The sequence below is a fragment of the Ascaphus truei genome, chromosome 11, assembly GCF_040206685.1.
Source record: "Ascaphus truei isolate aAscTru1 chromosome 11, aAscTru1.hap1, whole genome shotgun sequence".
Lineage (NCBI taxonomy): Eukaryota > Metazoa > Chordata > Amphibia > Anura > Ascaphidae > Ascaphus > Ascaphus truei.
In genome coordinates, this window is record NC_134493.1 from 58534352 (window position 1) to 58559791 (window position 25440).

At 49.5% G+C, this 25440-nt stretch overlaps 1 long non-coding RNA gene across 2 annotated transcripts in view; it reads left to right on the plus strand.

Moving 5' to 3' along the window:
• Positions 1 to 138: 138 nt before the first annotated feature.
• Positions 139 to 25440, plus strand: part of LOC142463619 (uncharacterized) — a 28758-nt gene continuing 3456 nt past the window's right edge. The window contains exons 1-3 of one of the 2 annotated variants that reach the window (XR_012787466.1): positions 139 to 457; positions 1131 to 1207; positions 6652 to 6750. This is a non-coding gene — a long non-coding RNA (uncharacterized LOC142463619). Of the gene's footprint in view, positions 479 to 1130; positions 1208 to 6651; positions 6751 to 25440 lie in introns of both variants that reach the window. The other variant, XR_012787465.1, reaches the window with a different exon arrangement.

Below are 25440 nucleotides of genomic sequence, written 5' to 3' on the forward strand. Positions count from 1 at the left end.
CTTGTCTAGTCATTTAACTGAAATCAACTCTTCTATAAATTATTTGTGCCCACAGGCTTTCCCTACATTACCCCCCTGTGTATCCAGCACTGGCGAGACAATTGGTCAGCAGCAGCGGTGCTACACTTTGTAATGAAACCCAGACTAGCTGCAGCAGCGGAAAGTTATTACTGTGTGAAAGTATATAAAGTATAACATAGTGACAGCTGTAATAGAGTCTTGGTTAACCATGGAAGCACCAATTACTAAAGAGAGATCACAGCAGGCACATGATGTCAAAATTGAGCCAGACAAGTAATTGTTTCATTAATTCACCCTCCTGAATCCAAATGTTGATTGTCTTTTTGGAACTGTTGATAAAATGTGATGTCCCACGAATGTGTGAGATAGGGAGTCAGGACTGAATAAATAAGGAAGCAAACGGAATACAAGACACAGTGACAGCCAGGTAATACAGGTGAGAACTCAGGTAATACAGGTGAGTATTGCTGGGGAAAATGCTAAATATGCCTGGGCTCATAGGGAGAAGTTTGTAGATACAAGATACTGATAGATTGGGGCACTGGGGAGGAGAGAGGCTACTGTAAAAGGCAGACAGAATAAAGTGAAGGACAGACAGAAAGAAGGGCATTGAGGTATATAGATTTGAGATGTTAAACAAGTATAATAATAATACAGTAGGTCAGAGTAAGGAGAGACGGGGGTCAGCTGCAGGTGACCAAAAATAGGTATATGCAGATATTTGAGGCAGAATAGAAAATAAAACACACAGAGGATACACATGGAATATGGACAGATAAAATGAGTGATTGGAATAAATAAAACAAGAATGATTATCAGGGAAAGAGGGAATAAGAGAATTCTCTGATCACTTTATTATTGAAATGACCTTTAATTTGAAGGAAACATGAGATATGTTTGAGGACGTGTTGGAGAGAACGTGCAGTTGGACAGGCTAAGATCAGACATCTTGTGAGATTCATATATTCCTACAATGACAGAATAGAGACATAATATGGGGATAATATTACATGCAAGAAGGGATATTATAGGGATTATTTAATCACACTGTACGTACAGTGAATACAGAAATGTCTGCTCCCTGCCTCCCTCATTCCATTTATCTCCAGGTCTTATCCGAAACTGCACAGAATGGCCTCAGTTTATCATCTCACAGTCCTACTTCTGCTGAGCTCTCTGCAATGGGGTAGGTCACAGTTTTATGTTCTTATGATGATATTATGTATTAGAAATGGAGAAGGCTGGAGGGTGGGTATGTTTTCCATCTCTGAAAATGTCTAATATTAAAAAAACTAATTGGGTTGATTTCACAATAATCTCCAAGTTCAAGTGAAGTGAGGTTAAAAAAAAAGAAAATTAATATTAAACTTCAGCTAAATTCACAGAATGATATTTAGACATAAGGGAAACTTGGTAACTTCCACAAAGTGAAGTAGTTGAGTAACTGGAACCATCTGTGTAGTGAGACCCGGAACCCTATCGCTGGAAGGTCATTTAATTGGACAATATTCACATCTATTGGGGATGGTCTCGTAATTCTCAGCTTCATCTTCTGAGAAGCCCACACTTTAGTAAAGCTGCAAGCACTTAGGTTACATATGAACAAGATGTAGGTTGTCCAACTCCCGATCACACTCAGACTTTTGTTATCCTAATGAGAAGGAGAGGCTCCGTGAGTAGAGACACTGACTGGCACTGAGTGTGAAGCAGGGGAACCTGGGAGAAGGAGCGGCTCAGTGTGTAAAGATACTGACTGACACTGAGTGTGAGGCAGGGAACCTTTATGCAGGAGCGTCTCAGTGAGTAAAGACACTGACTGGCACTGAGTGTGAAGCAGGGGAACCTGGGAGAAGGACCGGCTCAGTGAGTAAAGACACTGACTGGCACTGAGTGTGAAGCAGGGGAGCCTGGGAGAAGGAGCGGCTCAGTGAGTAAAGACACTGACTGGCACTGGGAGTGAAGCAGGGGAACCTGGGAGAAGGAGCGGCTCAGTGAGTAACGGCACTGACTGGCACTGTGTGAAGCAGGGGAGCCTGGGAGAAGGAACGGCTCAGTGAGTAAAGACACTGACTGGCACTGAGTGTGAAGCAGGGGAACCTGGGAAAAGGAGCGGCTCAGTGTGTAAAGACACTGACTGGCACTGAGTGTGAGGCAGGGGAACCTGGGAGAAGGAGCGGCTCAGTGAGTAAAGACACTGACTGGCACTGAGTGTGAAGCAGGGGGACCTGGGAGAAGGAGCGGCTCAGTGAGTAAAGACACTGACTGGCACTGAGTGTGAAGCAGGGGGACCTGGGAGAAGGAGCAGCTCAGTGAGTAAAGACACTGACTGGCACTGAGTGTGAAGCAGGAGAAGGAGCGGCTCCGTGAGTAAAGACTGACTGGCACTGAGTGTGAAGCAGGGGAACCTGGGAGAATGAGCAGCTCCGTGAGTAAAGACACTGACTGGCATTGAGTGTGAGGCAGGGGAACCTGGGAGATGGAGCGGCTCAGGGAGTAAAGACACTTACTGCCACTGAGTGTGAAGCAGGGGAACCTGGGAGAAGGAGCGGCTCAGTGAGTAAATACACTGACTGGCACTGAGTGGGAAGCAGGGGAACCTGGGAGAAGAAGCGGCTCAGTGAGTAAAGACACTGACTGGCACTGAGTGTGAGGCAGGGGAACCTGGGAGAAGGAGCGGCTCAGTGAGTAAAGACACTAACTGGCACTGAGTGTGACGCAGGGGAACCTGGGAGAAGGAGCGGCACAGTGAGTAAAGACACTGACTGGCACTGAGTGTGAAGCAGGGGAGTCTGATTCAATTCCCTGTAATGTGACTTTGTGCAAGTCACTTTATCTCCCTGTGCCTCAAGCACCAAAAACATAGATTGTAAGCTCCACGGGGCAGGGACCACGTCTCCAAAAAGCGCTGCGTACTAGCAGAACATGTTATTATTATTATTATTATTATTATTAATAATCATGTAGATTTAGGAGACTTCCAAACTCAGGCCCTATGGCCAGATTATGTGACTTGTGACTTCCCTTCATGCAAAAACACACAAAGTGACCAAGAGAGGTCACAAAAGTCCCTCACAACTGCACTCATTCCTTAGTCTAATATGTAACTTTAAGTGCCAGTTAAATTAACTGTTACCAATGATATACTCAATTGATGTAGACCAACAGGAAGAAGAACCACTAAGCTACTCTATGGTAAAACAGATAATAATGACAACTTTAATACAAAATAAAACCCGGCGAAATGCATAAAATTACAACTGTTGTACATAAACTAAAAAGATCCCCCAATGGGCAAATAAGGAGCAGTCAGGTGATAACAGGGGCTAATTGGACCTTTATATAATATTATTCATCCCCATAGAAAATATCTAAATGAGGAGAATCCCAAGAAGATTAAACCCTGCAGAATCACCTCACCGGACTCAGTTGCAGAATAGTAAGTATCAGTAGGTAAAATACCACATAGAAGAACACTGACCACACTTAGTAGTTAACACTGCTGCAACCCGACAGGAATACACACTGCTGTGATCGTAATAAATCCCCTTAGTAAGAGCCCCACTCGTGTGTAATGCATCACTAAATAAGCAATAAATAATAGCATTAGTAATATATGCAGAAACAATACAACCTGATAGTTGTAGCTGTAAAAACGGCCTCCCCATGAAGAAGCGCATGAATGCGCGAAACGGTCGTAGGGCTAAAGTGACGTCATCACGCTGACCGTCACGTGGGCGCTAATGGAGCTTGCTGGCAGCCCCCACTACTGGGAGAGTCGTTAGTAGCGCTGAACACTCAGTTACACTCATCGGGCATTAACATTACTGCCGTCTTTACAGCTGCAACTATCAGGTTGTGTTGTTTCTGCATATATTACTAATGCTATTATTTATTGCTTATTTAGTGATGCATTACACACGAGTGGGGCTCTTACTAAGGGGATTTATTCTGATCACAGCAGTGTGTATTCCTGTTGGGTTGCAGCAGTGTTAACTACTAAGTGTGGTCAGTGTTCTTCTATGTGGTATTTTACCTACTGATACTTACTATTCTGCAACTGAGTCCGGTGAGGTGATTCTGCAGGGTTTAATCTTCTTGGGATTCTCCTCATTTAGATATTTTCTATGGGGATGAATAATATTATATAAAGGTCCAATTAGACCCTGTCATCACCTGACTGCTCCTTATTTGCCCACTGGGGGATCTTTTTAGTTTATGTACAACAGTTGTAATTTTATGCATTTCGCCGGGTTTTATTTTGTATTAAAGTTGTCATTATTGTCTGTTTTACCATAGAGTAGCTTAGTGGTTCTTCTTCCTGTTGGTCTACATCAATTGAGTATATTATTGGTAACAGTTAATTTAACTGGCACTTAAAGTTACATATTAGACTAAGGAATGAGTGCAGTTGTGAGGGACTTTTGTGACCTCTCTTGGTCACTTTGTGTGTTTTTGCATTTAATTTTCAATCTGCACCTCCTTTTTCCTTTTGAGTGAGGAGAGCAAGGTTTTTCTTTGTGTCTGTTTCAAGACTTCCCTTCATGCCTGATTGTAATAGGGGTTTTTGTCATCTGACCCATGTCACGGTCCGTTCTGCAACCGCACCACGGCCCAATGTTTTATTGGATCTCAGAATTACCCTTGCCCATTTTTCACCTGTCGGATTTTAGATTTTAGTTTTTTTCTGGAATGACTGAGCCACTGATTAAGCCACCTGTGCTGAAGCAGGGATATACTGAATACCTGACCCGAGACTGGAGTTGGATGTGACGGTAGCTTATGACAGGCTATTAATAATACACCAAAATATATATAAAAAAATATATATATATATACCTGGGTTTGAACTGGGACGAGACTTAGATATGATAAAATATAATTTATTCCTTGATAAAGGTGAACACAACAAAAATGTACAAATAACAGCAAAATATAGGCACTTACTTAAAGATGGCAATGATGAAACAGTCCCATCTGGACTGGCAGTTCATACAGCAATACCTGCATCATCTCAAGACATTGCATAAAGATACAGGCTTGAAGACATGCATACATGAAGACATTTGCATGAAGACATGAAGACAATGAGTAAAGTTGACTCTGACTTATATATCATTTTAACCCTTCTCTCCCATTCACGGCGCCGAGCCGTCTAGCAAAAGACCTTTTGAAGTTCTTTGAAGCTGATTTTGGACTTCCATTGAAGTGTGAAGTACCACATTTACAAGAACATTCAGTTCCTTTGGTCCCTAGGGCCAAGCATAAATAATTAAGCAATTTAGCCTTTGATGACCAGGCTATGTAAATTCCAGCAGGATGTTTTCCCTGCTTATTACCATAATAGAATAGGACCAAAATTCCATATCTGCTGTAAATACCTACCTAACTTCATAACTTCAGTTCAGTGTTACTTACTGGTATGCGAGACATATTAATACATTCCGTCACGTCTGACGCTCCCACAGAGACCAAACATTACAGTGTAATATTAAAATTAAGAGAGATATTAATATCTGACTCTTAGTAGCTGTTAGATATGAAGTGTTTAGACTTCCCAGGTGGGGCTTGGGGTCACAAATACACATATGTAACTCTTAGCATGTTCGGCCAAGGACATCTCATAATATTCTTATATTTAATAAGGTCACTCATTCTGATTTCCTCCTTGGGTGCCCCACCCTTGCCCCATCAATAAACCCTTTGAAGCAGGGACCCCTGGGGGGACGGGGACGGGGACATTTGTCCCCAGTGTTTTACATTACACACTCAATGCCCCAGACCTCTTGAAGCAGAGGTGTGAGTTATAACGCTCACAACCCACCGTAGCTTCCTGCAAACAGGTATTAACATACTGTACACTAAAAAACCCTTCTGCTTTTCACATTCAAATTCAATTAAGCCTTTTGAAGTCCAGATTTTCTGAAAAGACACAATACAGTGGTATTTTCTTAAACTGTAGCTTATTAACCCCTTAAGCCCCAGTGTGTGTGATGCAGACACTGATATAACAATAAAACATGGGGGAACAGGGGAATATACATTTAGACGGCTGAAAATGGAGCATGAAAAGGCGGGAAAAAGGGAACAACGGGCTATAATCACTATTTTAACATTAACCCTTTCCCTCCCGCAGCAACCCTAGTGTATGTGTGATGCAGACACTGATTAAACCAGATATTACAATGGAACAGGGGAACAGGGGAACAGGGGAAAACACATTTCATGCCATAACAGGGATTAAATCACATTTCTGGACCTCAGCCCAGTTAACCCTTTGTCTCCCTGGTGAGGTTAGAAGGTGGCCAATTTGGGTGTAACCCCTTTAATCCCGGGCCAAATCCTCACGAACGTCACATTGGACACCACTGAAACTATTCCGGCTACAATTCTAGGGCAAAACCAGTGCAAAAGAATTGAATTCAATGTACCAAAGGAAAATAGCTTTTAATGGTATTCCTTTTCTATAATCCATCAGGTGCTATATATATATATATTTGCACTGGTACTGTGTCTGGGAGATGTCAGTGATTAGATCTCTTAATGCCCCACAGTAATATAGCGTTCCTCATACTGTACATACCGTGACTCTGTGTATTGTGCTCAGCCGTTTGTATTGTGCATTCTCCCCAGGTGAAGCTCTGGAATGCCTTACCTGTGCACCAGGTTACTGCAAGTCCCTTCCCTGCAGTGCGGCACAGACTCAGTGCCTGTTTGTGGAACATGTTCCATGTGAGTATTATGCGCATTTCCATGTCTTGCGCTTGTACCGTCAGATCACAACCAGCTGTTGTTAAAGGGGCAGTCACACATCTGTAAAACAACTTATCAGCGCAGGTAGATTTCTTAGGCCGGTTCTATACTGCGCGCGCGGCAGTTTTAGTTGGCTGAGGTTAGTCAGCCATTTTATAATGGTGCTGCGCACGCACGGCAGGGAGAATGGAAACGGCCGACAGGGGGGAGGATGAGAAAAAGAATGATTTCAAGCCGCTGAAAATGTGTGTGTGTGTGCGTGTGTGTATGTGTGTGTGTATGTGTGCGTGTGTGTGTGAGTGTGTGTGTGTGAGTGTGTGTGTGTAACTTTATTAAAACATTTATTAAAGTATTTATTTCCAAACTTATTTAAACAAACACACATACACACACACACATACACACACACAAATATACACACACACACACACATACACACACACATACACACATACACACACACACACACATAGCGTACCTCACTCGCGCACAGCATACACACAAAAAGCGTGCAGCACGTGCACATTATAGAACAGCCCTTAAAAAGATTCAACCAGCCTTTAAAACCAGATTTAACTCTTTGCATCTTGCGACCATGAATATGTTTTGCTTTTCTCTGAGCCCGTAAATTCAAGCATATCCGCTCTGTATGTTTATCTGTTTGCTAATAGAAATGTAATTATTACTTTGAATAACAACGCCCCGTGTGAGCACAGTCACATGTTTCAGACCGGTCGGCACCCCTGCTATTCCCCATTATCTCTTAGCATACAGTGCTTCCACTGCAGCCAGGGATTCTGGGCAATTACATGCAAATGAGAACACAGTGTCACTTTTTACTCCAAATCCATTTTAACATGAACCCTTATAAGATTTTGGTTGCCACATTACACAGTTTTTTTTTTAGCACAGCCCGGGTTAAAGAAGTGCCTCTTTCAGGCCTGACAAACAGTCTGATCCTCACATGACATTGGTACGAGATGATCCAAACTCTACAGAGAATTTGTTTTCCGTGGAAATGTAAAAAGTTGATAACATGTCTAGGAATATTTATATTTGGCTGAAATATTGTAGAGATCCCTTTGCCCTGTTACGGTAACTACCCCACTGCCCCCAGTTATACCCCTTTGCCCTGTTACGGTGACTATCCCACTGTCCCCAGTTATACCCCTTTGCCCTGTTACGGTGACTATCCCACTGTCCCCAGTTATACCCCTTTTCCCTGTTACGGTAACTATCCCACTGTCCCCAGTTATACCCCTTTTCCCTGTTACGGTAACTATCCCACTGCCCCCAGTTATACCCCTTTGCCCTGTTACGGTAACTATCCCACTGTCCCCAGTTATACCCCTTTTCCCTGTTACGGTAACTATCCCACTGCCCCCAGTTATACCCCTTTGCCCTGTTACGGTGACTATCCCACTGCCCCCAGTTATACCCCTTTGCCCTGTTACAGTAACTATCCCACTGTCCCCAGTTATACCCCTTTTCCCTGTTACGGTAACTATCCCACTGTCCCCAGTTATACCCCTTTGCCCTGTTACGGTAACTATCCCACTGTCCCCAGTTATACCCCTTTGCCCTGTTACGGTGACTATCCCACTGTCCCCAGTTATACCCCTTTTCCCTGTTACGGTAACTATCCCACTGCCCCCAGTTATACCCCTTTGCCCTGTTACGGTGACTATCCCACTGTCCCCAGTTATACCCCTTTTCCCTGTTACGGTAACTATCCCACTGTCCCCAGTTATACCCCTTTGCCCTGTTACGGTAACTATCCCACTGCCCCCAGTTATACCCCTTTGCCCTGTTACGGTAACTATCCCACTGTCCCCAGTTATACCCCTTTGCCCTGTTACAGTAACTATCCCACTGTCCCCAGTTATACCCCTTTTCCCTGTTACAGTAACTATCCCACTGCCCACAGTTATACCCCTTTGCCCTGTTACAGTAACTATCCCACTGCCCCCAGTTATACCCCTTTGCCCTGTTACGGTGACTATCCCAATATCCCCAGTTATACCCCTTTGCCCTGTTACGGTAACTATCCCACTGTCCCCAGTTATACCCCTTTGCCCTGTTACGGTGACTATCCCACTGTCCCCAGTTATACCCCTTTGCCCTGTTACGGTAACTATCCCACTGCCCCCAGTTATACCCCTTTGCCCTGTTACGGTAACTATCCCACTGCCCCCAGTTATACCCCTTTGCCCTGTTACGGTAACTATCCCACTGTCCCCAGTTATACCCCTTTGCCCTGTTACGGTGACTATCCCACTGCCCCCAGTTATACCCCTTTGCCCTGTTACGGTAACTATCCCACTGCCCCCAGTTATACCCCTTTGCCCTGTTACGGTGACTATCCCACTGTCCCCAGTTATACCCCTTTGCCCTGTTACGGTAACTATCCCACTGCCCCCAGTTATACCCCTTTGCCCTGTTATGGTGACTATCCCACTGTCCCCAGTTATACCCCTTTGCCCTGTTACGGTAACTATCCCACTGCCCCCAGTTATACCCCTTTGCCCTGTTACGGTAACTATCCCACTGTCCCCAGTTATACCCATTTGCCCTGTTACGGTGACTATCCCACTGCCCCCAGTTATACCCCTTTGCCCTGTTACGGTGACTATCCCACTGTCCCCAGTTATACCCCTTTGCCCTGTTACGGTGACTATCCCACTGTCCCCAGTTATACCCCTTTGCCCTGTTACGGTAACTATCCCACTGTCCCCAGTTATACCCCTTTGCCCTGTTACGGTGACTATCCCACTGCCCCCAGTTATACCCCTTTGCCCTGTTACGGTGACTATCCCACTGCCCCCAGTTATACCCCTTTGCCCTGTTAGGGTAACTATCCCACTGCCCCCAGTTATACCCCTTTGCCCTGTTACGGTAACTATCCCACTGTCCCCAGTTATACCCCTTTGCCCTGTTACGGTAACTATCCCACTGCCCCCAGTTATACCCCTTTGCCCTGTTACAGTGACTATCCCACTGTCCCCAGTTATACCCCTTTGCCCTGTTACGGTAACTATCCCACTGTCCCCAGTTATACCCCTTTGCCCTGTTACGGTGACTATCCCACTGTCCCCAGTTATACCCCTTTGCCCTGTTACGGTGACTATCCCACTGTCCCCAGTTATACCCCTTTGCCCTGTTACGGTGACTATCCCACTGCCCCCAGTTATACCCCTTTGCCCTGTTACGGTAACTATCCCACTGTCCCCAGTTATACCCCTTTGCCCTGTTACGGTAACTATCCCACTGCCCCCAGTTATACCCCTTTGCCCTGTAACGGTAACTATCCCACTGCCCCCAGTTATACCCCTTTGCCCTGTTACGGTAACTATCCCACTGCCCCCAGTTATACCCCTTTGCCCTGTAACGGTAACTATCCCACTGTCCCCAGTTATACCCCTTTGCCCTGTTATGGTAACTATCCCACTGCCCCCAGTTATACCCCTTTGCCCTGTTACGGTAACTATCCCACTGCCCCCAGTTATACCCCTTTGCCCTGTTACGGTAACTATCCCACTGCCCCCAGTTATACCCCTTTGCCCTGTTACTGTAACTATCCCACTGCCCCCAGTTATACCCCTTTGCCCTGTTACGGTGACTATCCCACTGTCCCCAGTTATACCCCTTTGCCCTGTTACGGTAACTATCCCACTGCCCCCAGTTATACCCCTTTGCCCTGTTACGGTAACTATCCCACTGCCCCCAGTTATACCCCTTTGCCCTGTTACGGTAACTATCCCACTGTCCCCAGTTATACCCCTTTGCCCTGTTACGGTAACTATCCCACTGTCCCCAGTAATACCCCTTTGCCCTGTTACAGTAACTATCCCACTGCCCCCAGTTATACCCCTTTGCCCTGTTACGGTAACTATCCCACTGCCCCCAGTTATACCCCTTTGCCCTGTTACGGTAAATATCCCACTGCCCCCAGTTATACCCCTTTGCCCTGTTACGGTAACTATCCCACTGTCCCCAGTTATACCCCTTTGCCCTGTTATCCCACTGCCCCCAGTTATACCCCTTTGCCCTGTTACGGTAACTATCCCACTGTCCCCAGTTATACCCCTTTGCCCTGTTACGGTGACTATCCCTCTGCCCCCAGTTATACCCCTTTGCCCTGTTACGGTAACTATCCCACTGTCCCCAGTTATACCCCTTTGCCCTGTTACGGTAACTATCCCACTGTCCTCAGTTATACCCCTTTGCCCTGTTACGGTGACTATCCCACTGCCCCCAGTTATACCCCTTTGCCCTGTTACAGTAACTATCCCACTGCCCCCAGTTATACCCCTTTGCCCTGTTACGGTGACTATCCCACTGCCCCCAGTTATACCCCTTTGCCCTGTTACGGTAACTATCCCACTGTCCCCAGTTATACCCCTTTGCCCTGTTACGGTGACTATCCCACTGTCCCCAGTTATACCCCTTTGCCCTGTTACGGTAACTTTCCTACTGTCCCCAGTTATACCCCTTTGCCCTGTTACAGTAACTATCCCACTGCCCCCAGTTATACCCCTTTGCCCTGTTACGGTGACTATCCCAATATCCCCAGTTATACCCCTTTGCCCTGTTACGGTGACTATCCCACTGCCCCCAGTTATACCCCTTTGCCCTGTTACGGTAACTATCCCACTGCCCCCAGTTATACCCCTTTGCCCTGTTACGGTAACTATCCCACTGTCCCCAGTTATACCCCTTTGCCCTGTTACGGTGACTATCCCACTGTCCCCAGTTATACCCCTTTGCCCTGTTACGGTAACTATCCCACTGCCCCCAGTTATACCCCTTTGCCCTGTTACGGTAACTATCCCACTGTCCCCAGTTATACCCCTTTGCCCTGTTACGGTGACTATCCCACTGTCCCCAGTTATACCCCTTTGCCCTGTTACGGTGACTATCCCACTGTCCCCAGTTATACCCCTTTGCCCTGTTATGGTGACTATCCCACTGCCCCCAGTTATACCCCTTTGCCCTGTTACGGTGACTATCCCACTGTCCCCAGTTATACCCCTTTGCCCTGTTACGGTAACTATCCCACTGCCCCCAGTTATACCCCTTTGCCCTGTTATGGTGACTATCCCACTGTCCCCAGTTATACCCCTTTGTCCTGTTACGGTGACTATCCCACTGTCCCCAGTTATACCCCTTTGCCCTGTTACAGTAACTATCCCACTGCCCCCAGTTATACCCCTTTGCCCTGTTACGGTGACTATCCCACTGCCCCCAGTTATACCCCTTTGCCCTGTTACGGTGACTATCCCACTGTCCCCAGTTATACCCCTTTGCCCTGTTACGGTGACTATCCCACTGTCCCCAGTTATACCCCTTTGCCCTGTTACGGTGACTATCCCACTGCCCCCAGTTATACCCCTTTGCCCTGTTACGGTAACTATCCCACTGCCCCCAGTTATACCCCTTTGCCCTGTTACGGTGACTATCCCACTGCCCCCAGTTATACCCCTTTGCCCTGTTACGGTGACAATCCCACTGTCCCCAGTTATACCCCTTTGCCCTGTTACGGTGACTATCCCACTGTCCCCAGTTATACCCCTTTGCCCTGTTACGGTAACTATCCCACTGTCCCCAGTTATACCCCTTTGCCCTGTTACGGTAACTATCCCACTGTCCCCAGTTATACCCCTTTGCCCTGTTACGGTAACTATCCCACTGTCCCCAGTTATACCCCTTTGCCCTGTTACGGTGACTATCCCACTGTCCCCAGTTATACCCCTTTGCCCTGTTACGGTAACTATCCCACTGTCCCCAGTTATACCCCTTTGCCCTGTTACGGTGACTATCCCACTGCCCCCAGTTATACCCCTTTGCCCTGTTACGGTGACTATCCCACTGCCCCCAGTTATACCCCTTTGCCCTGTTAGGGTAACTATCCCACTGCCCCCAGTTATACCCCTTTGCCCTGTTACGGTAACTATCCCACAGTCCCCAGTTATACCCCTTTGCCCTGTTACGGTAACTATCCCACTGCCCCCAGTTATACCCCTTTGCCCTGTTACAGTGACTATCCCACTGTCCCCAGTTATACCCCTTTGCCCTGTTACGGTAACTATCCCACTGCCCCCAGTTATACCCCTTTGCCCTGTTACAGTAACTATCCCACTGCCCCCAGTTATACCCCTTTGCCCTGTTACGGTGACTATCCCACTGTCCCCAGTTATACCCCTTTGCCCTGTTACGGTGACTATCCCACTGTCCCCAGTTATACCCCTTTGCCCTGTTACGGTAACTATCCCACTGTCCCCAGTTATACCCCTTTGCCCTGTTACGGTGACTATCCCACTGCCCCCAGTTATACCCCTTTGCCCTGTTACGGTGACTATCCCACTGCCCCCAGTTATACCCCTTTGCCCTGTTAGGGTAACTATCCCACTGCCCCCAGTTATACCCCTTTGCCCTGTTACGGTAACTATCCCACTGTCCCCAGTTATACCCCTTTGCCCTGTTACGGTAACTATCCCACTGCCCCCAGTTATACCCCTTTGCCCTGTTACAGTGACTATCCCACTGTCCCCAGTTATACCCCTTTGCCCTGTTACGGTAACTATCCCACTGTCCCCAGTTATACCCCTTTGCCCTGTTACGGTGACTATCCCACTGTCCCCAGTTATACCCCTTTGCCCTGTTACGGTGACTATCCCACTGTCCCCAGTTATACCCCTTTGCCCTGTTACGGTGACTATCCCACTGCCCCCAGTTATACCCCTTTGCCCTGTTACGGTAACTATCCCACTGTCCCCAGTTATACCCCTTTGCCCTGTTACGGTAACTATCCCACTGCCCCCAGTTATACCCCTTTGCCCTGTAACGGTAACTATCCCACTGCCCCCAGTTATACCCCTTTGCCCTGTTACGGTAACTATCCCACTGCCCCCAGTTATACCCCTTTGCCCTGTAACGGTAACTATCCCACTGTCCCCAGTTATACCCCTTTGCCCTGTTATGGTAACTATCCCACTGCCCCCAGTTATACCCCTTTGCCCTGTTACGGTAACTATCCCACTGCCCCCAGTTATACCCCTTTGCCCTGTTACGGTAACTATCCCACTGCCCCCAGTTATACCCCTTTGCCCTGTTACTGTAACTATCCCACTGCCCCCAGTTATACCCCTTTGCCCTGTTACGGTGACTATCCCACTGTCCCCAGTTATACCCCTTTGCCCTGTTACGGTAACTATCCCACTGCCCCCAGTTATACCCCTTTGCCCTGTTACGGTAACTATCCCACTGCCCCCAGTTATACCCCTTTGCCCTGTTACGGTAACTATCCCACTGTCCCCAGTTATACCCCTTTGCCCTGTTACGGTAACTATCCCACTGTCCCCAGTAATACCCCTTTGCCCTGTTACAGTAACTATCCCACTGCCCCCAGTTATACCCCTTTGCCCTGTTACGGTAACTATCCCACTGCCCCCAGTTATACCCCTTTGCCCTGTTACGGTAAATATCCCACTGCCCCCAGTTATACCCCTTTGCCCTGTTACGGTAACTATCCCACTGTCCCCAGTTATACCCCTTTGCCCTGTTATCCCACTGCCCCCAGTTATACCCCTTTGCCCTGTTACGGTAACTATCCCACTGTCCCCAGTTATACCCCTTTGCCCTGTTACGGTGACTATCCCTCTGCCCCCAGTTATACCCCTTTGCCCTGTTACGGTAACTATCCCACTGTCCCCAGTTATACCCCTTTGCCCTGTTACGGTAACTATCCCACTGTCCTCAGTTATACCCCTTTGCCCTGTTACGGTGACTATCCCACTGCCCCCAGTTATACCCCTTTGCCCTGTTACAGTAACTATCCCACTGCCCCCAGTTATACCCCTTTGCCCTGTTACGGTGACTATCCCACTGCCCCCAGTTATACCCCTTTGCCCTGTTACGGTAACTATCCCACTGTCCCCAGTTATACCCCTTTGCCCTGTTACGGTGACTATCCCACTGTCCCCAGTTATACCCCTTTGCCCTGTTACGGTAACTTTCCTACTGTCCCCAGTTATACCCCTTTGCCCTGTTACAGTAACTATCCCACTGCCCCCAGTTATACCCCTTTGCCCTGTTACGGTGACTATCCCAATATCCCCAGTTATACCCCTTTGCCCTGTTACGGTGACTATCCCACTGCCCCCAGTTATACCCCTTTGCCCTGTTACGGTAACTATCCCACTGCCCCCAGTTATACCCCTTTGCCCTGTAACGGTAACTATCCCACTGCCCCCAGTTATACCCCTTTGCCCTGTTACGGTAACTATCCCACTGCCCCCAGTTATACCCCTTTGCCCTGTAACGGTAACTATCCCACTGTCCCCAGTTATACCCCTTTGCCCTGTTATGGTAACTATCCCACTGCCCCCAGTTATACCCCTTTGCCCTGTTACGGTAACTATCCCACTGCCCCCAGTTATACCCCTTTGCCCTGTTACGGTAACTATCCCACTGCCCCCAGTTATACCCCTTTGCCCTGTTACTGTAACTATCCCACTGCCCCCAGTTATACCCCTTTGCCCTGTTACGGTGACTATCCCACTGTCCCCAGTTATACCCCTTTGCCCTGTTACGGTAACTATCCCACTGCCCCCAGTTATACCCCTTTGCCCTGTTACGGTAACTATCCCACTGCCCCCAGTTATACCCCTTTGCCCTGTTACGGTAACTATCCCACTGTCCCCAGTTATACCCCTTTGCCCTGTTACGGTAACTATCCCACTGTCCCCAGTAATACCCCTTTGCCCTGTTACAGTAACTATCCCACTGCCCCCAGTTATACCCCTTTGCCCTGTTACGGTAACTATCCCACTGCCCCCAGTTATACCCCTTTGCCCTGTTACGGTAAATATCCCACTGCCCCCAGTTATACCCCTTTGCCCTGTTACGGTAACTATCCCACTGTCCCCAGTTATACCCCTTTGCCCTGTTATCCCACTGCCCCCAGTTATACCCCTTTGCCCTGTTACGGTAACTATCCCACTGTCCCCAGTTATACCCCTTTGCCCTGTTACGGTGACTATCCCTCTGCCCCCAGTTATACCCCTTTGCCCTGTTACGGTAACTATCCCACTGTCCCCAGTTATACCCCTTTGCCCTGTTACGGTAACTATCCCACTGTCCTCAGTTATACCCCTTTGCCCTGTTACGGTGACTATCCCACTGCCCCCAGTTATACCCCTTTGCCCTGTTACAGTAACTATCCCACTGCCCCCAGTTATACCCCTTTGCCCTGTTACGGTGACTATCCCACTGTCCCCAGTTATACCCCTTTGCCCTGTTACGGTAACTTTCCTACTGTCCCCAGTTATACCCCTTTGCCCTGTTACAGTAACTATCCCACTGCCCCCAGTTATACCCCTTTGCCCTGTTACGGTGACTATCCCAATATCCCCAGTTATACCCCTTTGCCCTGTTACGGTGACTATCCCACTGCCCCCAGTTATACCCCTTTGCCCTGTTACGGTAACTATCCCACTGCCCCCAGTTATACCCCTTTGCCCTGTTACGGTAACTATCCCACTGTCCCCAGTTATACCCCTTTGCCCTGTTACGGTGACTATCCCACTGTCCCCAGTTATACCCCTTTGCCCTGTTACGGTAACTATCCCACTGCCCCCAGTTATACCCCTTTGCCCTGTTACGGTAACTATCCCACTGTCCCCAGTTATACCCCTTTGCCCTGTTACGGTGACTATCCCACTGTCCCCAGTTATACCCCTTTGCCCTGTTACGGTGACTATCCCACTGTCCCCAGTTATACCCCTTTGCCCTGTTATGGTGACTATCCCACTGCCCCCAGTTATACCCCTTTGCCCTGTTACGGTGACTATCCCACTGTCCCCAGTTATACCCCTTTGCCCTGTTACGGTAACTATCCCACTGCCCCCAGTTATACCCCTTTGCCCTGTTATGGTGACTATCCCACTGTCCCCAGTTATACCCCTTTGTCCTGTTACGGTGACTATCCCACTGTCCCCAGTTATACCCCTTTGCCCTGTTACAGTAACTATCCCACTGCCCCCAGTTATACCCCTTTGCCCTGTTACGGTGACTATCCCACTGCCCCCAGTTATACCCCTTTGCCCTGTTACGGTGACTATCCCACTGTCCCCAGTTATACCCCTTTGCCCTGTTACGGTGACTATCCCACTGTCCCCAGTTATACCCCTTTGCCCTGTTACGGTGACTATCCCACTGCCCCCAGTTATACCCCTTTGCCCTGTTACGGTAACTATCCCACTGCCCCCAGTTATACCCCTTTGCCCTGTTACGGTGACTATCCCACTGCCCCCAGTTATACCCCTTTGCCCTGTTACGGTGACAATCCCACTGTCCCCAGTTATACCCCTTTGCCCTGTTACGGTGACTATCCCACTGTCCCCAGTTATACCCCTTTGCCCTGTTACGGTAACTATCCCACTGTCCCCAGTTATACCCCTTTGCCCTGTTACGGTAACTATCCCACTGTCCCCAGTTATACCCCTTTGCCCTGTTACGGTAACTATCCCACTGTCCCCAGTTATACCCCTTTGCCCTGTTACGGTGACTATCCCACTGTCCCCAGTTATACCCCTTTGCCCTGTTACGGTAACTATCCCACTGTCCCCAGTTATACCCCTTTGCCCTGTTACGGTGACTATCCCACTGCCCCCAGTTATACCCCTTTGCCCTGTTACGGTGACTATCCCACTGCCCCCAGTTATACCCCTTTGCCCTGTTAGGGTAACTATCCCACTGCCCCCAGTTATACCCCTTTGCCCTGTTACGGTAACTATCCCACAGTCCCCAGTTATACCCCTTTGCCCTGTTACGGTAACTATCCCACTGCCCCCAGTTATACCCCTTTGCCCTGTTACAGTGACTATCCCACTGTCCCCAGTTATACCCCTTTGCCCTGTTACGGTAACTATCCCACTGCCCCCAGTTATACCCCTTTGCCCTGTTACAGTAACTATCCCACTGCCCCCAGTTATACCCCTTTGCCCTGTTACGGTGACTATCCCACTGTCCCCAGTTATACCCCTTTGCCCTGTTACGGTGACTATCCCACTGTCCCCAGTTATACCCCTTTGCCCTGTTACGGTAACTATCCCACTGTCCCCAGTTATACCCCTTTGCCCTGTTACGGTGACTATCCCACTGCCCCCAGTTATACCCCTTTGCCCTGTTACGGTGACTATCCCACTGCCCCCAGTTATACCCCTTTGCCCTGTTAGGGTAACTATCCCACTGCCCCCAGTTATACCCCTTTGCCCTGTTACGGTAACTATCCCACTGTCCCCAGTTATACCCCTTTGCCCTGTTACGGTAACTATCCCACTGCCCCCAGTTATACCCCTTTGCCCTGTTACAGTGACTATCCCACTGTCCCCAGTTATACCCCTTTGCCCTGTTACGGTAACTATCCCACTGTCCCCAGTTATACCCCTTTGCCCTGTTACGGTGACTATCCCACTGTCCCCAGTTATACCCCTTTGCCCTGTTACGGTGACTATCCCACTGTCCCCAGTTATACCCCTTTGCCCTGTTACGGTGACTATCCCACTGCCCCCAGTTATACCCCTTTGCCCTGTTACGGTAACTATCCCACTGTCCCCAGTTATACCCCTTTGCCCTGTTACGGTAACTATCCCACTGCCCCCAGTTATACCCCTTTGCCCTGTAACGGTAACTATCCCACTGCCCCCAGTTATACCCCTTTGCCCTGTTACGGTAACTATCCCACTGCCCCCAGTTATACCCCTTTGCCCTGTAACGGTAACTATCCCACTGTCCCCAGTTATACCCCTTTGCCCTGTTATGGTAACTATCCCACTGCCCCCAGTTATACCCCTTTGCCCTGTTACGGTAACTATCCCACTGCCCCCAGTTATACCCCTTTGCCCTGTTACGGTAACTATCCCACTGCCCCCAGTTATACCCCTTTGCCCTGTTACTGTAACTATCCCACTGCCCCCAGTTATACCCCTTTGCCCTGTTACGGTGACTATCCCACTGTCCCCAGTTATACCCCTTTGCCCTGTTACGGTAACTATCCCACTGCCCCCAGTTATACCCCTTTGCCCTGTTACGGTAACTATCCCACTGCCCCCAGTTATACCCCTTTGCCCTGTTACGGTAACTATCCCACTGTCCCCAGTTATACCCCTTTGCCCTGTTACGGTAACTATCCCACTGTCCCCAGTAATACCCCTTTGCCCTGTTACAGTAACTATCCCACTGCCCCCAGTTATACCCCTTTGCCCTGTTACGGTAACTATCCCACTGCCCCCAGTTATACCCCTTTGCCCTGTTACGGTAAATATCCCACTGCCCCCAGTTATACCCCTTTGCCCTGTTACGGTAACTATCCCACTGTCCCCAGTTATACCCCTTTGCCCTGTTATCCCACTGCCCCCAGTTATACCCCTTTGCCCTGTTACGGTAACTATCCCACTGTCCCCAGTTATACCCCTTTGCCCTGTTACGGTGACTATCCCTCTGCCCCCAGTTATACCCCTTTGCCCTGTTACGGTAACTATCCCACTGTCCCCAGTTATACCCCTTTGCCCTGTTACGGTAACTATCCCACTGTCCTCAGTTATACCCCTTTGCCCTGTTACGGTGACTATCCCACTGCCCCCAGTTATACCCCTTTGCCCTGTTACAGTAACTATCCCACTGCCCCCAGTTATACCCCTTTGCCCTGTTACGGTGACTATCCCACTGCCCCCAGTTATACCCCTTTGCCCTGTTACGGTAACTATCCCACTGTCCCCAGTTATACCCCTTTGCCCTGTTACGGTGACTATCCCACTGTCCCCAGTTATACCCCTTTGCCCTGTTACGGTAACTTTCCTACTGTCCCCAGTTATACCCCTTTGCCCTGTTACAGTAACTATCCCACTGCCCCCAGTTATACCCCTTTGCCCTGTTACGGTGACTATCCCAATATCCCCAGTTATACCCCTTTGCCCTGTTACGGTGACTATCCCACTGCCCCCAGTTATACCCCTTTGCCCTGTTACGGTAACTATCCCACTGCCCCCAGTTATACCCCTTTGCCCTGTTACGGTAACTATCCCACTGTCCCCAGTTATACCCCTTTGCCCTGTTACGGTGACTATCCCACTGTCCCCAGTTATACCCCTTTGCCCTGTTACGGTAACTATCCCACTGCCCCCAGTTATACCCCTTTGCCCTGTTACGGTAACTATCCCACTGTCCCCAGTTATACCCCTTTGCCCTGTTACGGTGACTATCCCACTGTCCCCAGTTATACCCCTTTGCCCTGTTACGGTGACTATCCCACTGTCCCCAGTTATACCCCTTTGCCCTGTTATGGTGACTATCCCACTGCCCCCAGTTATACCCCTTTGCCCTGTTACGGTGACTATCCCACTGTCCCCAGTTATACCCCTTTGACCTGTTACGGTAACTATCCCACTGCCCCCAGTTATACCCCTTTGCCCTGTTATGGTGACTATCCCACTGTCCCCAGTTATACCCCTTTGTCCTGTTACGGTGACTATCCCACTGTCCCCAGTTATACCCCTTTGCCCTGTTACAGTAACTATCCCACTGCCCCCAGTTATACCCCTTTGCCCTGTTACGGTGACTATCCCACTGCCCCCAGTTATACCCCTTTGCCCTGTTACGGTGACTATCCCACTGTCCCCAGTTATACCCCTTTGCCCTGTTACGGTGACTATCCCACTGTCCCCAGTTATACCCCTTTGCCCTGTTACGGTGACTATCCCACTGCCCCCAGTTATACCCCTTTGCCCTGTTACGGTAACTATCCCACTGCCCCCAGTTATACCCCTTTGCCCTGTTACGGTGACTATCCCACTGCCCCCAGTTATACCCCTTTGCCCTGTTACGGTGACAATCCCACTGTCCCCAGTTATACCCCTTTGCCCTGTTACGGTGACTATCCCACTGTCCCCAGTTATACCCCTTTGCCCTGTTACGGTAACTATCCCACTGTCCCCAGTTATACCCCTTTGCCCTGTTACGGTAACTATCCCACTGTCCCCAGTTATACCCCTTTGCCCTGTTACGGTAACTATCCCACTGTCCCCAGTTATACCCCTTTGCCCTGTTACGGTGACTATCCCACTGTCCCCAGTTATACCCCTTTGCCCTGTTACGGTAACTATCCCACTGTCCCCAGTTATACCCCTTTGCCCTGTTACGGTGACTATCCCACTGCCCCCAGTTATACCCCTTTGCCCTGTTACGGTGACTATCCCACTGCCCCCAGTTATACCCCTTTGCCCTGTTAGGGTAACTATCCCACTGCCCCCAGTTATACCCCTTTGCCCTGTTACGGTAACTATCCCACAGTCCCCAGTTATACCCCTTTGCCCTGTTACGGTAACTATCCCACTGCCCCCAGTTATACCCCTTTGCCCTGTTACAGTGACTATCCCTCTGTCCCCAGTTATACCCCTTTGCCCTGTTACGGTAACTATCCCACTGCCCCCAGTTATACCCCTTTGCCCTGTTACAGTAACTATCCCACTGCCCCCAGTTATACCCCTTTGCCCTGTTACGGTAACTATCCCACTGTCCCCAGTTATACCCCTTTGCCCTGTTACGGTAACTATCCCACTGTCCCCAGTTATACCCCTTTGCCCTGTTACGGTGACTATCCCACTGTCCCCAGTTATACCCCTTTGCCCTGTTACGGTAACTATCCCACTGTCCCCAGTTATACCCCTTTGCCCTGTTACGGTAACTATCCCACTGTCCCCAGTTATACCCCTTTGCCCTGTTACGGTAACTATCCCACTGTCCCCAGTTATACCCCTTTGCCCTGTTACGGTGACTATCCCACTGTCCCCAGTTATACCCCTTTGCCCTGTTACGGTAACTATCCCACTGCCCCCAGTTATACCCCTTTGCCCTGTTACGGTAACTATCCCACTGCCCCCAGTTATACCCCTTTGCCCTGTTACGGTAACTATCCCACTGCCCCCAGTTATACCCCTTTGCCCTGTTACGGTAACTATCCCACTGTCCCCAGTTATACCCCTTTGCCCTGTTACAGTAACTATCCCACTGCCCCCAGTTATACCCCTTTGCCCTGTTACTGTAACTATCCCACTGCCCCCAGTTATACCCCTTTGCCCTGTTACGGTAACTATCCCACTGCCCCCAGTTATACCCCTTTGCCCTGTTACGGTAACTATCCCACTGTCCCCAGTTATACCCCTTTGCCCTGTTACAGTAACTATCCCACTGCCCCCAGTTATACCCCTTTGCCCTGTTACGGTGACTATCCCACTGTCCCCAGTTATACCCCTTTGCCCTGTTACGGTAACTATCCCACTGCCCCCAGTTATACCCCTTTGCCCTGTTACGGTAACTATCCCACTGCCCCCAGTTATACCCCTTTGCCCTGTTACGGTGACTATCCCACTGTCCCCAGTTATACCCCTTTGCCCTGTTACGGTGACTATCCCACTGTCCCCAGTTATACCCCTTTGCCCTGTTACGGTGACTATCCCACTGCCCCCAGTTATACCCCTTTGCCCTGTTACGGTAACTATCCCACTGCCCCCAGTTATACCCCTTTGCCCTGTTACGGTGACTATCCCACTGTCCCCAGTTATACCCCTTTGCCCTGTTACGGTGACTATCCCACTGCCCCCAGTTATACCCCTTTGCCCTGTTAGGGTAACTATCCCACTGCCCCCAGTTATACCCCTTTGCCCTGTTACGGTAACTATCCCACTGTCCCCAGTTATACCCCTTTGCCCTGTTACGGTAACTATCCCACTGCCCCCAGTTATACCCCTTTGCCCTGTTACAGTGACTATCCCACTGTCCCCAGTTATACCCCTTTGCCCTGTTACGGTAACTATCCCACTGCCCCCAGTTATACCCCTTTGCCCTGTTATGGTAACTATCCCACTGCCCCCAGTTATACCCCTTTGCCCTGTTACGGTAACTATCCCACTGTCCCCAGTTATACCCCTTTGCCCTGTTACGGTAACTATCCCACTGTCCCCAGTTATACCCCTTTGCCCTGTTACGGTGACTATCCCACTGTCCCCAGTTATACCCCTTTGCCCTGTTACGGTAACTATCCCACTGCCCCCAGTTATACCCCTTTGCCCTGTTACGGTAACTATCCCACTGTCCCCAGTTATACCCCTTTGCCCTGTTACGGTAACTATCCCACTGTCCCCAGTTATACCCCTTTGCCCTGTTACGGTGACTATCCCACTGTCCCCAGTTATACCCCTTTGCCCTGTTACGGTAACTATCCCACTGTCCCCAGTTATACCCCTTTGCCCTGTTACGGTAACTATCCCACTGCCCCCAGTTATACCCCTTTGCCCTGTTACGGTAACTATCCCACTGTCCCCAGTTATACCCCTTTGCCCTGTTACGGTAACTATCCCACTGCCCCCAGTTATACCCCTTTGCCCTGTTACGGTAACTATCCCACTGTCCCCAGTTATACCCCTTTGCCCTGTTATGGTAACTATCCCACTGCCCCCAGTTATACCCCTTTGCCCTGTTACGGTAACTATCCCACTGCCCCCAGTTATACCCCTTTGCCCTGTTACGGTGACTATCCCACTGCCCCCAGTTATACCCCTTTGCCCTGTTATGGTAACTATCCCACTGCCCCCAGTTATACCCCTTTGCCCTGTTACGGTAACTATCCCACTGTCCCCAGTTATACCCCTTTGCCCTGTTATGGTAACTATCCCACTGTCCCCAGTTATACCCCTTTGCCCTGTTACGGTAACTATCCCACTGCCCCCAGTTATACCCCTTTGCCCTGTTACGGTGACTATCCCACTGCCCCCAGTTATACCCCTTTGCCCTGTTACGGTGACTATCCCACTGCCCCCAGTTATACCCCTTTGCCCTGTTACGGTGACTATCCCACTGCCCCCAGTTATACCCCTTTGCCCTGTTACGGTGACTATCCCACTGCCCCCAGTTATACCCCTTTGCCCTGTTACGGTGACTATCCCACTGCCCCCAGTTATACCCCGTTGCCCTGTTACAGTAACTATCCCACTGCCCCCAGTTATACCCCTTTGCCCTGTTACGGTAACTATCCCACTGCCCCCAGTTATACCCCTCTGCCCTAGGAAGGATGGATCCTAAACTCCAAACACAATTTCCTGGCAATGTTATGGGTGTTAATTAGAGATCGGAATCCGCGGCGGATTGGCGAGCGTCTCTCAGAATTCCGCGGCGGATTGGCGAGCGTCTCTCAGAATTCCGCTGCGGATTGGCGAGCGCCTCTCAGAATTCCGCGGCGGATTGGCGAGCGTCTCTCAGAATTCTACGGCGGATTGGCGTGCGTCTCTCAGAATTCCGCTGCGGATTGGCGAGCGTCTCTCAGAATTCCGCGGTGGATTGGCGCACGTCTCTCAGAATTCCGCGGCGGATTGGCGGGCGTCTCTCAGAATTCCGCGGTGGATTGGCGAGCGTCTCTCAGAATTCCGCGGCGGATTGGCGAGCGTCTCTAAGAATTCCACGGCGGATTGGCGAGCGTCTCTTAGAATTCAGCGGCGGATTGGCGCACGTCTCTCAGAATTCCGCGGCGGATTGGCGAGCATCTCTCAGAATTCCGCGGCGGATTGGCGCACGTCTCTCAGAATTCCGCGGCGGATTGGCGAGCGTCTCTCAGAATTCCACAGCGGATTGGCGAGCGTCTCTCAGAATTCCACAGCGGATTGGCGAGCGTCTCTCAGAATTCCGCGGCGGATTGGCGCGCGTCTCTCAGAATTCCGCGGCGGACTGGCGCGCGTCTCAGAATTCCGCGGCGGATTGGCGAGCGTCTCTCAGACGTCCGCGGCGGATTGGCGAGCGTCTCTCAGAATTCCGCGGCGGATTGGCGAGCGTCTCTCAGAATTCCGCGGCGGATTGGCGCGCGTCTCTCAGAATTCCACGGCGGATTGGCGCGCGTCTCTCAGAATTCAGCGGCGGATTGGCGGGCGTCTCTCAGAATTCCGCGGCGGATTGGCGCGCGTCTCTCAGAATTCCGCGGCTCAGTCTCAAAAAGCAGATCTGGTTTTTTCTATCACTGAAAATCCGTCTGACGGATTCGGAATCGAAATCTGGAAACGTTATCCGAACCCGCAAACAGAATTATGAGAGAGGGGAAAGAGAGGGAGGGGAGAAAGGGGGGGGGGGAGGGGAGAAAGGGAGGGGAAAAAGAGGGTTGGGGGGGGAGAGAGAGGTAAAAATAGTACAGCAGCCTCACGTTTAAGCCATTGTGTTGTGGGCACTGCAGGGTTTAGCTGGGGGTTGGTTAGGGTATAGTACTATAGCTTAAACATTTATACATTATTTACTAAATAATGTAGTTTAACCATTAACCTGTGACTGGCCGCGTGAGTGAGACTTATTGATGGACTAATTCCGTGGATCAGATTGGGCCGGTAAATCCGTGAGAATCGACGTGACAGATCCAGACAACTCCGACTATCGCTAACGTTAATAATGAATAATAATGTGATGGCAACTTAACACTGTATTGAATAGGTTTTGGCAAGGAGATAATCTCACAGCTCGTGCTGTAAACAAATCAAATAACTGACATATACAAAGACGTTATACAGGTGCCTGTGTGTCACTCTTGTGGCTGCACAAATTAGGCAAAGCTGACACAAACAGTGCGCCATCTTAATC